At 39.0% G+C, this 12,818-nt stretch overlaps 2 pseudogenes; both read left to right on the top strand.

Annotated features, from left to right (window-relative positions):
- The first annotated feature begins 4,784 nt into the window (after window positions 1–4,784).
- Window positions 4,785–11,029, top strand: LOC140502254 (integrin beta-1 pseudogene; annotated as a pseudogene).
- A 270-nt stretch (window positions 11,030–11,299) lies between these two features.
- On the top strand, window positions 11,300–12,508 carry LOC140502253 (integrin beta-1 pseudogene; annotated as a pseudogene).
- The last annotated feature ends 310 nt before the right edge of the window (window positions 12,509–12,818 follow it).

Here is a 12,818-nt window from a genome sequence, read left to right as displayed (position 1 = left end):
AGAAGATTCATCTTCTTGAATTCAAATCTGGCCTCAGATATTTACCAGACCCTAAGCAAGTCACTTAACCTTCTTTGCCTCAGTTTCCTCATCTGTAAAATGAGCTAGAGAAGGAAAGGGCAAACCACACCAAAGTTACACACACAGTATCTTTGACAAGAAAATCCCCCAAATAGGGTCACAAAGAGTCAGACACTATTGAAACAATCTACATATTTTCAACATGAATCCCTACAAATGTTTTCTTTTATATATTCATAGTAAATGTATTCATGATTCTAATTCTTCACTTCAAATAATTTCACAAAGATCTTACCAGATTTCTTGATAGCTTCCAAACTTAAACATATTGCATAGTAGTTTACATTATCTAAGGCAACTAGGTAGCGCAGTAGATAGCGCTCTTGATCTAGAGTCAGGAACCTGAGTTCAAATCCTGCCTCAAATAAATATTACTAGCTGTGTGGCCCTGGACAAGTCATTTAACCTCTATTGGCATTTCCTCATCTGTAAAATGGGGATAATAGGAGAACCTACCTCCCCAGGCTGTTATGAGGATAAAATCAGATATTTGTAAAGCAATTTACAAACCTTAAATGTACTATATAAATGCTTGTGATTATTATTATATCAAACCCTATTCAGTCATTCTCCAGTTGTTGGACTTTTATGCCATTTTTTTGCAATTACTAAGAATACGGCCATATACAAATATCAAACGGATAACTCTCCTTTGTTTTCCCCTTTTGGATAAAAGGAAACATTGGCCAAATGTTTATTTGCCCTTAATATATGAGGTGAATCTCTTCTATTGCCCATATTTTTAAAGTTCCTTTACATTTTTGCCTATAATCCAACTAGAATACATTACATGTCATCTGAGACATGGAACTAAATTTATTTTCTGCCATATTGTTAACCAGTTTTTTCAGCCCAATTTACTAAACAATAAATCATTGCCCCAATTTTTAATTTTGTAGATTTCATCAAACATTAAAGTTCTGTATTTATTTTGGTTTCTTGCCTTTGATCTTTGATCTGTACCATTGATCCATTTTTAAAATTTTTCCCCAGTGCCAGATAGTTTTAAAAACTGCTTTGTAATCTATTTTAAAGTCTAGGAGTGAAAACTCACCTAGATCAATTTCTCCTTTTCATTGTGTACTTTGAAATTCTTGCCTGTTTTCCAAAAGTACACTTTGAACACTTTCTGAATGGTGTTTAAAAAAAAAAAAACAACACCTGGGACAGGATTCTCTCATCTTTTCCTTCTAGCCCCTCTAGGTCTAAGAATACCTACGTGAAATATTCTAAATTCTAAGATCCCAAGACCACCTTCTAGGAAACCCTATTTTGGGCCACTCCTATATTGTACATGCTTCTTTTACAAAGAACTTCTCTTGTGCTGGGAAAAACTTATGTGATTTAGATCTATACTTGTAATGAAAATAAGTTTGTTGCCCTGACCTAACTGACTCCATTTTGCATTAGACCAACATTTTGTGGTTTTCTGATATTTGTTTTTCATAACTTGTTTTTCAGTATAAGATAATCATGTGTGTGATAGAGGTTGGTAAACAATATGTTTGTCTTCATAAGCAACTAGTCAACCTATGGGATGCCAAGATAGGACAGACCACCAGTGAGAACATTTGGTAAATAATCTCATCATTAATTTATGACATCAAGCATCAAATTAGTCAGTAAACAAATTAGGTCATTGATCAACAATCAGAATTAGGGTATAACCAGCTAATGCTAATTACTAGAACTATAAGAAACTCACCAGACACTAGCTTTCAACTTGACCTTGGGTCCAGAGAAAGGTGAGCATCTGCCTTCCCCCAGAACTTAAGACTCAAGACCCCATTTTTGCTTGAGGGTGATACTGATTAACTGAAGTTTGACATCTTTCCAGAACACTACCTCAGAGAAGACCACAAGTCTCCAGCTGAGCAAAGAGGGAACCTTCTCACAGAGTTTCAGTCGGAGACATAGTGGCTAACCCCGTGAAATCAGATTGGTGGTTCCTAATGGGGCTAATGTTTGTATTGCCTAATAGATAATATAAACTATTTGCATGAATTAGATTAATAAAGTTTGATTGTTAGTATTGAGAAGTATAACTCTGATGAATGTTTCTGTTACACTAATTAATACATAAGTAATGGTAAATCAGTTTAGCTTGTGCACTGTATATTACAACATTCCATATTAGCAAAATGATTAGTGAATTTTTTGTACATAGTTCATTCACTAAGCAAAGTATTTCCGAATCACAGAATTAAAGAATTAGAAGGTAGCTCCATGGTCACCTTGTCCAATTAATACACCAATGGGATTCCTTCCATAACATGCCCAACAAGTACTTGTCCAGTGTAGACCTCCAAGGAGAAAGAACTCATTCAGCTTTTAGACAGCTCTAATTTTGGGAAGCTCTTCCTGACATCACATCTAATGTAAATTTGCCTCTTTTGTAACTTCTACCGCTTGCTCCCAGTTCTACCTTCTGGAACCAAAGAGAACAAATCCAGTCCCTTTTCCTCATGACAGCCTTTCAAATACTGGCAAAGGTGTATATTCTTTGATCCAGCAATATCACTGGTAGGGCTGTATCCCAGAGAGATCACAAATATTTATCACAGCCCTTTTCATGGTGGCAAAATATTAGAAATTGAAGGGATGCCCATCACTTGAGGAACGGCTGAACAAGTTGTGGTATATGAATGTAATGGAATACCATTGTGCAATAAGAAATGATGAACAGGCAGATTTCACAAAAACCTGGAAATACTTGTACAAATAGATAAAAAGTGAAATAAGCAGAACCAGGAATCAGTACACAGTATCAGCAACATTGCGTGATGATTAACTATAAATGACTCAGCTCTTCTCAGCAACACAATGCTCCAAGACGAGTACAAGACTCATGAAGGAAAATGCTATCCATATCCAGATAAAAAACTGATGGACTCAGAATGCAGATCAAAGCATATTTTTTTCACTTTATTCTTTCTCATGGTTCTGTTTCCTTTTGATCTGTTTCTTCTTCTACAACTGTGACTAACATAAAAATATATTTTCCATGACAGCACAGGTATAAATGATACCAAACTGCCTACTTCATTCAGAAGAGGAGAGGGGAAGGAGGGAGGGAGAAAAATTTGGAATTCAAAATCTTGTAAAAATGAAAACTAAAAAAATTTTTTCTTGATATGAAATTTGGGAAAAAATAAAATACTATTTAAATTTTTTTAAGTGAATGTTTAAATTGACTTTACATATAATTGGAAAGAATAAAATACTATTAAAAATTAAATACTGGCAAAGAAAACTATCATATCTAGACCCTACATACCCACTTCTTTCACTTAATCCTTTTATGTCATGTATTCAAGGCCCTTTAACCTTCCTGGGGGTCCTCTTCTGAACACTTTCCAACTAGTCAAAGTCTATCTTAAACCATAATGTCACAGTATTTCAGATGAGATCTGACATGAGCAAATAACAGCAAATAACAGTGGAAACAGTACCATGAATTCATATAAATTTTTCCTTGTGTATATTCATGATTCTAGCTCTTCACTCCAAATACTTTCATAAAGCTCTTACCAGATTTCTTATTTCTTATAGTCTCCATATCTAATCACATTGTTTAGTACTCTTCATATCAGAGGCAACTAGGTACGTGATGGATAGAGCTCTGGACCTAGAGTCAGGAAGACCTCAAGAAAAGTTACAACATGGTGGGAGGATGAGGTATGTACACAAATAATGAGTTACAATGAAATAAATTTACATTTACACAGAGGCATGAAACATGTAGTGAGAAGAAAGAGTTCACCCCTAGCTAGAGTCCTCTTGGGGGAGGAGGTCCTGGGGATAGCCCTTAAAGACAGGGAAGAATTCCAAAAGGCAGAGAGTTGGAAGGAATATGATTTAAACCTAAGTATTAGTTGCACAAGAACATGGAAGCAGGCAGTCTAGCTTGCCTAGAATGTAGAGTATGTGAAGAGCAGTGAGATAAAGCTGGAAACATAAGACTGATCCAGATCATGAAGACCCATGAATGCTAGGCTAGGTCAAGAAGTTTATACGTTGTACTGTAGGCAACAGGTAATCACTGATGATGTGTGAGCAGAAAGGTGATCTGGGCAGCGGCGGGCAGGATGGATGAAGAGGGGAGAGACTGGAGGGGGAAGGGAAGGGAAGGGAATGGGCATTTATTAAGTGCCATGCTAAGAGTTTTAGAAATATTATCTAATTTAATCTTCACAAGCCTGCAAGGTAGGTGCTATTATTATCATCCCTATTTTATAGTTGAGGAAACTAAGGCAGACAGAGGTTAAGTGATTTTCCCAAGGCCACATAGCTAGTAAGAACCTGAAGCTGGATTTGAACTCAGGTCTTCCTGATTCCAGGCTCAGCCCTTTATCCAGTGAGCCACCTAACCATCTCAGAATGCAGACAAAAGGATCACCTATGAGGCTCCTCCAATATATAGCCCAAATAAGAGAGATAATGATTACCTGAACATGAGGTAGTAGCTGTGGTTCTAGAATGGAGGGAACAAATCTGAAGGTAACAGCAGTATAATCAACACCCCCTACGAAGGGATAAAGGAATGGGAAATCACAGAAGACTCCTAGTTTTCAAGCCTTGGTAAATGAGAGAATAATGGTGCCAAAAACAGAAATAGGAGAGAAGATGAGTTCAGTTTTGATCACATTAAGTTGGAAGTATGGGCATTATTAAATTAATAAATGAATGAATTTATACTAGAGATGTCCAGTAAGCAGTTGAAAATTCAAGACTGGAGCTTCGGTGAGAGATTGGAGCTAGAGCTATATTTAAGTTATATTTATATATATATATACATATAAATTTTACATATATATATATTTAAGTTTAGGAGTATAAAGAAATCAAGGCATGAAAGGGAGAGCCAATTCCCTGAGCGAGTGAATAAATGGTCAAAGACATGGACAGGTAGTTTTCAAAGGAAGAAATCTAAACTATCAATAATCATGTGGAAAAAAATGCTCTAAATCACTAATACAGAAATACAAATTAATGCAAATTTGAGGTTTTACCTCATACCCTTGCGACTAGCAAAGATGACAAATGAGGAAAAAGCCAAACAAATATTGGAGGGGCTATGGGAAAACAAGTATACTAGTACACTTTCAGTGGAGCTGTGAATTGGTCCAATCATTCTGGAAAATACTTTGGATCAGAAAGTTATCAAACTGTGCATAACCTTGGACCCAGATATACCACTACAAGACCTATACCCCAAGGAAATCAAAAAAAGAAGAAAAGGAGGAAAAAGATTTGTAGCACCTCTTTTCACAAAAGTCCAAAACTGGAAACTAAGGGAGTGTCTTCCTTTTGGAGAATGGCTAAACGAATTGTGGAAGGTTATGAGATATTACTATACCATAAGAAATTGTGAAATGGATAATTTCAGAGGAAACTGGGAAGACCTCAAAAGATGCAGAGTGTAACAAGAACTAGAACAATCTATACAATAACATAAAGAAAAACAACTTTGAAAGACTTTAGAACTCTGATCAATACAACAAGAAATCATTACTTCAAAAGAACAAAAATGAAACATACCACTCACCCCAACAGCGAGGTGAGGAACTTAAAATACAGGAAGAAATATATGTTTTCATATGTGACTAATGTGGGAATTTATTTTGCTGGACCATCCAGCTATGTACTGGGGGATTTATTTTTTGTTTTTAAAATTTGCCCAGTGGGGAGGAGGAGCAAAGGAAGCAACAAATTAATTTTTTTAAAGATGCTTTAATTGCACATGTATAACCCATGTCAAATTGCATGGCATCTCAGGAAGGGGGATAGAAAAGGAGGGAGAGAATTTGAAACTAAAAATTTTTTAAAACAAATGTTAATGGATAGAGCACCAGCCCTGGAGTCAGGAGGACCTGAGTTCAAATCCACCATCAAATACTTACTAGCTATGTAATCCTGGGCAAGTCACTTAAACTCAATTGCCTCCCCCACAAAAAAAAAGAATGTTAAAAATTATAATTTTATATAAATATATTTATATAATTTCATATAATTAGGAAAATAAATTGTTTTATATAATATAATTAAAAATAAATTGTATAATTAAGAATACATAATTCATATAATTAGGAAAAATAAAATATTATTTAACAATAAAAACAAAAATGATGCTTGATAATTAGAAAAATTAATTTTTTTTTTTAAGAAAAATCACAGAGTCAGGAGATAGAGTATATTGTGCAAAGAACTGCCAGCTGGCTAATGTCACTAGATGATAGCTGGGGTGGGGGGGTAAAAGGCGGCAGGAAAGTCAGGAAGGGATGAGGTTGTGAGTGGAAGAAGAGCAATTGACTTTTAAAGCCTAACAAAGGAGGAAGGAAATCTTAGCTGCAAATAGCTCTGATAAAATTCTGGCCTCCAGTTTCTCCACTTCTCCTTCCCTGCTTACTTGGGCCACCTTCTCTCCTCTGACTTCACTTTCCAGCTCCTGGCATAAAGCCTTTGCATGGGCTTCCTCTTATGCCTGGAATGCACCCCCTCATGGAACTCCTAGCTTCCTCCACTGCTTAATGCCCTCAAGTGTAATGCCCCTACTGGAAGCCTCTGTTGCTAGTTCCTCCCTCCTCTCCCAGGGTTCCCTTCGTACATAGTCTGTGAAACCTGGACAGCCAGCCAGCACCATGCTAGTAAACTGAATCGCTTCCATTCGAATTGTCTTGGGAAGATTCTGAAGATCACCTGGTCCTTTCTCCAACTGAACTGCCAAGCATTCAAACTCTACTACAGAGAATGCAATTCTGATGGGTTGGCCATGTTGTTCAAATGCCAAACTTACGCTTGCCTAAAAGATTATTTTATGGAGAACTCACACAAGGCAAGAATTCCCATGGTGGTCACAGGAAATGATAAGACACTCTCCACGTCTGTCTGAAGAATTTTGGAATTGACTGTGTGACATGGGAGACACTGGCACAGAACTGACCAGCATTGTGGCCATATCAGAGAAGGTGCTATGCTCTATAAGCAAAGCAGAATTGAAGTAGCTCAAAAGAAAACTGAGATGTGCAAATTTAGAGAACCCATCCCAAAGGTTCACAAGGATTATTTGTACCTTACCTATGTTAGAGCACTGGGAGCTCATATTGATCTGACCAGCCACAACTAGACGCATCTGAACTGATCTCTAACATAGGGATGTCAATTTGGTCCTTTTCCAGAATGAAGGACAACAGACCACCACCCAACACCCAATTCCAGTACCTGGAATTTAGCAGGCATTTTAAAAATGCATACCTATTCCTACCAGAACCACCTCAAACCCACTGCATCTGGGTCTTTTAAGAGTTACACTGGGAGATTTGCCTATCAGTGTTCATCCACTGGTATTGCTCCTTTCTGAAACAATTTCATATGTGTATGCATATGTATGTGTTGTGTAAGTATATGTATATGCATACATGTATGTGTATACACTATATACAGACATATGTATATATTCATATCATATATCCATATATATGTATAGCATATCTATAAATAGCTAGCATTTGTATATTTAAGTCTTACAAAGCATTTTACAAAATCTCATTTTATCTTCACAATAACTGTGGGAGGTAGGTGTTCTCATTTTCCCCATTTAACAGATGAGAAAACTCAGGCACAGGACCACTAAGAGACTTGCCTGAGGTCACACAGCTAATAACTGAGTGAGGCAGGATTTTAATTTAAATCTTTTTGACTCTAAGGCAATATTCCATTCACTGCCTCCCCTAGCTACAACATGAGAAAAGAGAAATTTTGCAAAGGCGTAAGTATTAACAACTTCTCTTTATCTGTAATTACATCATGTGACTGCATCAACCTGAAGGGGGAACCAAGTCTGTTCCACACATGTACAAACACTAAGTCACACAAATCTACAAATTCACAAGGACACAGATATTCATTCCCATGCACAGGAGCAGGGAAAGCCTACTGGGCTCCTCCAACTGCCACTTGAATTTACCGGGGGTAATGGTTTAGGTCTAGGTCAGAACTGAACGAAGTCAGTCAGTCAACAAGCATTTCTTACGTACCAGGCATTGTGCTAAGCTCTGGGAGTACAACCTAAAATTGTCTCATTGCAATTTATCCCTGCTGTCCCCAGCTCTGCCCCCTGGAGCCAAACAGAACAAGTGTGGTCTCTTCACATTAAGCCCTTCCATGCTTGTCTGTAGTCATCATAAACATCATTTCTTGCAGCTTGTTGGTAATATTCCAGGACATTCAAATACCACACTTGGTTCAGCCACTCCCCCAGAGCAGCACTTTTTGTTGAAGGAAAAGAAGTAGGGACACGCCTAGCGATTAAGGAACGGCTGCACCTAGTGTGGTACTTGAATGTCATAAAACATCATCAGGCTGTTGGAAATGAGGAGAACATCAGGGGGAAAGAGAGCATCCAGCTACCGGAGGGCTAATCTGAGGGAGAGCCCAAGCTGCCCACCCTGGACGAGGAGCTGCTGCTGAGCGAGCCAGTCTACACAGGAGGAAGAAGCCCACAGTCAGTGAGCCAGTGAGCTTGCCCCACTCAGAGATGAACTCACAACTACACATAGTTCTCTCTTCGCATAAATTCACATTGTGCAAATTTGACTTTACAATAATTCTAAAGAAATCCCATAAGCCAAAAAACCACCTATGTTAATTTTACTGTACAGTACTGTGATTTCTCTCCCTCTCCCTCTCCCTCTCCCTCTCCCTCTCCCTCTTCCTCTCCCTCTCTCTCTCTCTCTCTCTCTCCTGCCTCTCCCCTGGCATGCCAGAGCCTCCCAACCCCCCTGCCAAAAAATAGTTATCTCTTCCACATCACAGGGGTTAGGAGTGCAGTGCCCCCTCATTCTGGAAAATCTGCATAAAATATTTTCGGCCCTCCCTTCGTACCAGAGAAGAAGTCTGAATTATTGTGATATTAAAACATAAAATATGTTAATGTTATATAATACTATACATATATTTTATGCATTTCTGAGTTTATGAACTTTTTCTCTGTTGTCTGTTGGCCTTTTTGTGTCATCTGCAACTTCCCAAAACTCCCCAACAATTCCCATTTAATTTCTCATGCCAACCCGATATATCAGAAAGTTGTGATATGGGAGGGATAACTATAAAGCTTAAAAAAAAGAAGAAATCCTCCAAGAGAAAACAGAAGAATGGGTGTCTAGAGAGATTATCACCACCACTGCCAGCTGGGGTCTAGGCTTGAGAAATCCAGTCTTGCCCAGCTCAGCTTACCTGCTAGTGTGTCCACTCAGTGTGTCTGTCTTCCATGGGTTCACCCTTGGGTACCAAGTGTTTTACCCCCTGTGGCCAACCCTCTTCTCTCTGTGTCTGGTTCTGGCCTCCTCCCACCTCCTTCAGTTTGGTCAGGTCTCAACGTTGTTGACCCTGACCCCGGCCCCACATGCTATCCTCCTGCCTCTCTTTTCTCTGTCCTGATCCCCACATGTCCTGGAACCCCACCCTCTCTCCCTCCCTCCCTTGGCCACATCTGTGGTCAAGTCAGTTGGTCAAGTTGTCAAGTATTTGGCCAAATGGGTGGAAATGATTGTTTAAAAGCAAATACAAACCCATGTGGAGACTGTATACAAGCAGGGCCACACTGGATGCTGCATGAGTTCATTTCTAAACAAAGAAACGCCTATTTCTGCCCTATGTAATGGTGTGGAGGCATTGGAAGGGAGGGGCTGCAATCCACAGCATGATCCTGAAAGCCACAAAGACATCAGAAGAAATAAAAAGGTAACAAATTGCAGTAAAGATACAACAAAGAAGCTGCTGTCAGAAGATGTTACCTAGATCCAGCCACAGCAATTAATGCTTAAAGTCAGATCAGGGGAACCAGAGATATTTATCTTAAAATTCAGGAGAGCCAAAAATCACCCCATGGACCTCTAACATCTTATGGGTCTCTGAAGAACGGAATATGGGGAAAGTCTTGGAACAGATCTAGTGATCAAAATGAATAGAAGCCCCTCGGATTTCTAAATTGCATTTGGTTCATTTGGGGGAGAAAGGCTGATATTTTTTAACAGTACAACAGCTAAATTCAGTAACCCTTGCACTGATGATCAAACATGCACCAGTCCTTTTACTACAGAAACGTACTCCATCAAAGAAATAAAGGGGAAGTGTTTGATAAGCTTAGAGGGATGCAGCACATGATTTATTGGTCCTCTGGATTCTCCAGAAGGTGGGTTTAATGCAATCAGGTAAATTGCAGTCTGTGGGTGATTAATTGGCTAGAGAACTATTACAAAATTATTTGGGTTTTTATTTCAGTGATGCTGGGTTTCATTTTGCTGGAGACAGTAAATTTGGTGGAATTCTTTTTCCAATTAAAAGACAATGTCACCTAGGAAACAACAAGTACACAATGAACCCTCCATATAACCATCCCTCTATGGCTCATCTTGACCAGAACCTCAATGAAAATAACATCCAGATAATTTTTGCAGTTACAGAAGAGTCTCGAGCTGTTTACAAGGAACTGAAAAATTCAATCCCGAAGTCAGCAGTAGGAACACTGACTGCCAATTCCAGCAACATAATTCAGTTGATCATTGATGCGTCCCATTCCCTATCTTCAGAAGTCATTTTGGAAAACAGCATGTTGCCAGAGGGAGTAACAATAAATTACAAATCTTACTGCAAGAATGGAGTGACTGGAACAAGAGAAAATGGAAGGAAGTGTTCTAATGTTTCCACAGGGGCTGAAATTCAGTTTGAGATTAACATAACTTCTAATAAATGTCCCAGTAAGGACAAAGAAACCATCAAGATTAAGCCTCTGGGTCTCACTGAAGGAGCGTTAATTACTCTTCAGTTTATCTGTGAATATGGGTGCCAAATTGAATCCTATCTGAATACAGACAGTTCTCCCTTTAAGTAAGTGGATCATTCTACAGACCTCTTTTGACATAATGGGAAATTAGCCTACAGATGTGGGGAAGGGAAAGGAGGGAGGAAAAAGGCCACACACGCCCATAGAGAAATGGCTTGCCCAGGGTTCAAGGACATGTGGGGACCAAGGACAGAGAATAAGAGCAGGAGGAGGAACATGCAGGGGCTAGGACCAGCCAGCCACAAAGGGGCCTGGCTGGACCCAAGAGGAAGAACATGGTGGGAGGGAAGCAGACACATGGGGGCCAGATACAGACACAGATCAGAGAGGCCAAGCAAGAGACATAGGCTCGGGAAAGACATATGGTACCTGAGTATGGACAGATGTAAGACTTCAGGGCTGGACATGAAGGTAAGTAGTCAAAGTAGGACAAAGATCTCCTCTCTCTGGAGGTCTCAAGCCAAGTTTCCTGAAGACCACTCCTCCCCATTATTTCTTCTGCTTTCACTTAGAGGGTTTTTTTAGGTTTTCTTTTTGGTGGAGAGGGGGAGCAGTGAAAGACATGGAGTGCCAGAATGAGAGGCAGAAGCCCTATACGGTAAAATTAACCTTGGTGGTTTTTTAGAATGTAGATTTCTTTCAGAATTCTTCACATAAAGTTAAATTTGTGTTCATGTGAATTTACATAAAGCAAGAACTGTCTGAAGTCAGGACATTTACGTGTGGAGCCTGATGGTACAATGAGAGATATGCTGGTAGGTATTGTGAATTTAGTGTAAATGAAGAAACATCAAAGACACAGATGCTTCCTGCAGGAAAGGAAATGGATGTGAAATCTGCAACAACAATGGATACTGTATCTGCGGACATTGTAAGTGTAAGAAGAGAGTGAAAATGAAATTCATTCTTGCCAGTTCCATCAAGGTGACAATTTCAATTGTGACTGATCCAATATATTTCTTTGTGGATTAAATGGTGTTGACAAGGGTGGAGTATGTGACTCTAACCTGGATTTACTGGGAGTACTCGTGATTGCTCTTTAGATACTTGTTCCTCTATGGCATGGGACAATCGGTAATGAGCAAAGAATCTGCAAGTGTGGCTCTTTCTTGTAAACGCTCAGATCCCCAATACCAAGGGCCCACTTGTGAGATGTCAGACCTACTCTGCAGTCTGTGCCGAGCACAAAAAAATAGATTCGGTGCAAAGTGTTTGATAAGGGAGAAAAAAAGACACGTGCCCAGGAGTGTACAGATTTCAATATTACTCTGGTCAAAATTTGGCGTGACCTGCCCCAGCCTGGCTAGCATGTATCTCTAACTCACTGTGAAGAGAAAGATGTGGATGATTGCTGGTTCTATTTCACGTATTCATTCCAGGGGGGAAATGAAGCCACTTTCTATGTAGTGGAGACACCAGTGTGCCCACTGGAAACTCCTGTTGAAAATTTATGATAGAAAAGAATTTGCTCAATTTGAAAAGGAGAAAATGAATGTGAATGGTATTTCAGCAAATATCGTGTTTACAGAGTGCAGTCAACCAGTTGTCTGCAGGGGGCAGTTTTTCATAGACACAGTAAGATAGCCTTAGGACAAATTCATAGTGGTTTTGCCAACTCATTACACAGCACCTACCCCCTAGGACTGTTGAGAGAATCAAATGAGAGAATAATTGTGAAGGGCTTAGCATGGTGCCTGGCCCAGAAGTGGTATACAAATGTTAACTGTAGCTCTTATTAGTAGATGCTTCCCATGCAAGTTTTGAAAATGTACAGTATATATATATTAAAAACATATATACGCACATACATATATATACACACATATATACATACATACATACACACATACACATATAATGTACATACATATAAATATATATCTCCAAATAGAAT

Source organism: Notamacropus eugenii, chromosome 4 (genome assembly GCF_028372415.1).
Source record: "Notamacropus eugenii isolate mMacEug1 chromosome 4, mMacEug1.pri_v2, whole genome shotgun sequence".
Lineage (NCBI taxonomy): Eukaryota > Metazoa > Chordata > Mammalia > Diprotodontia > Macropodidae > Notamacropus > Notamacropus eugenii.
Note: the sequence above shows the minus strand (reverse complement) of the source record. Positions and strands in the feature narration are given on the sequence as shown.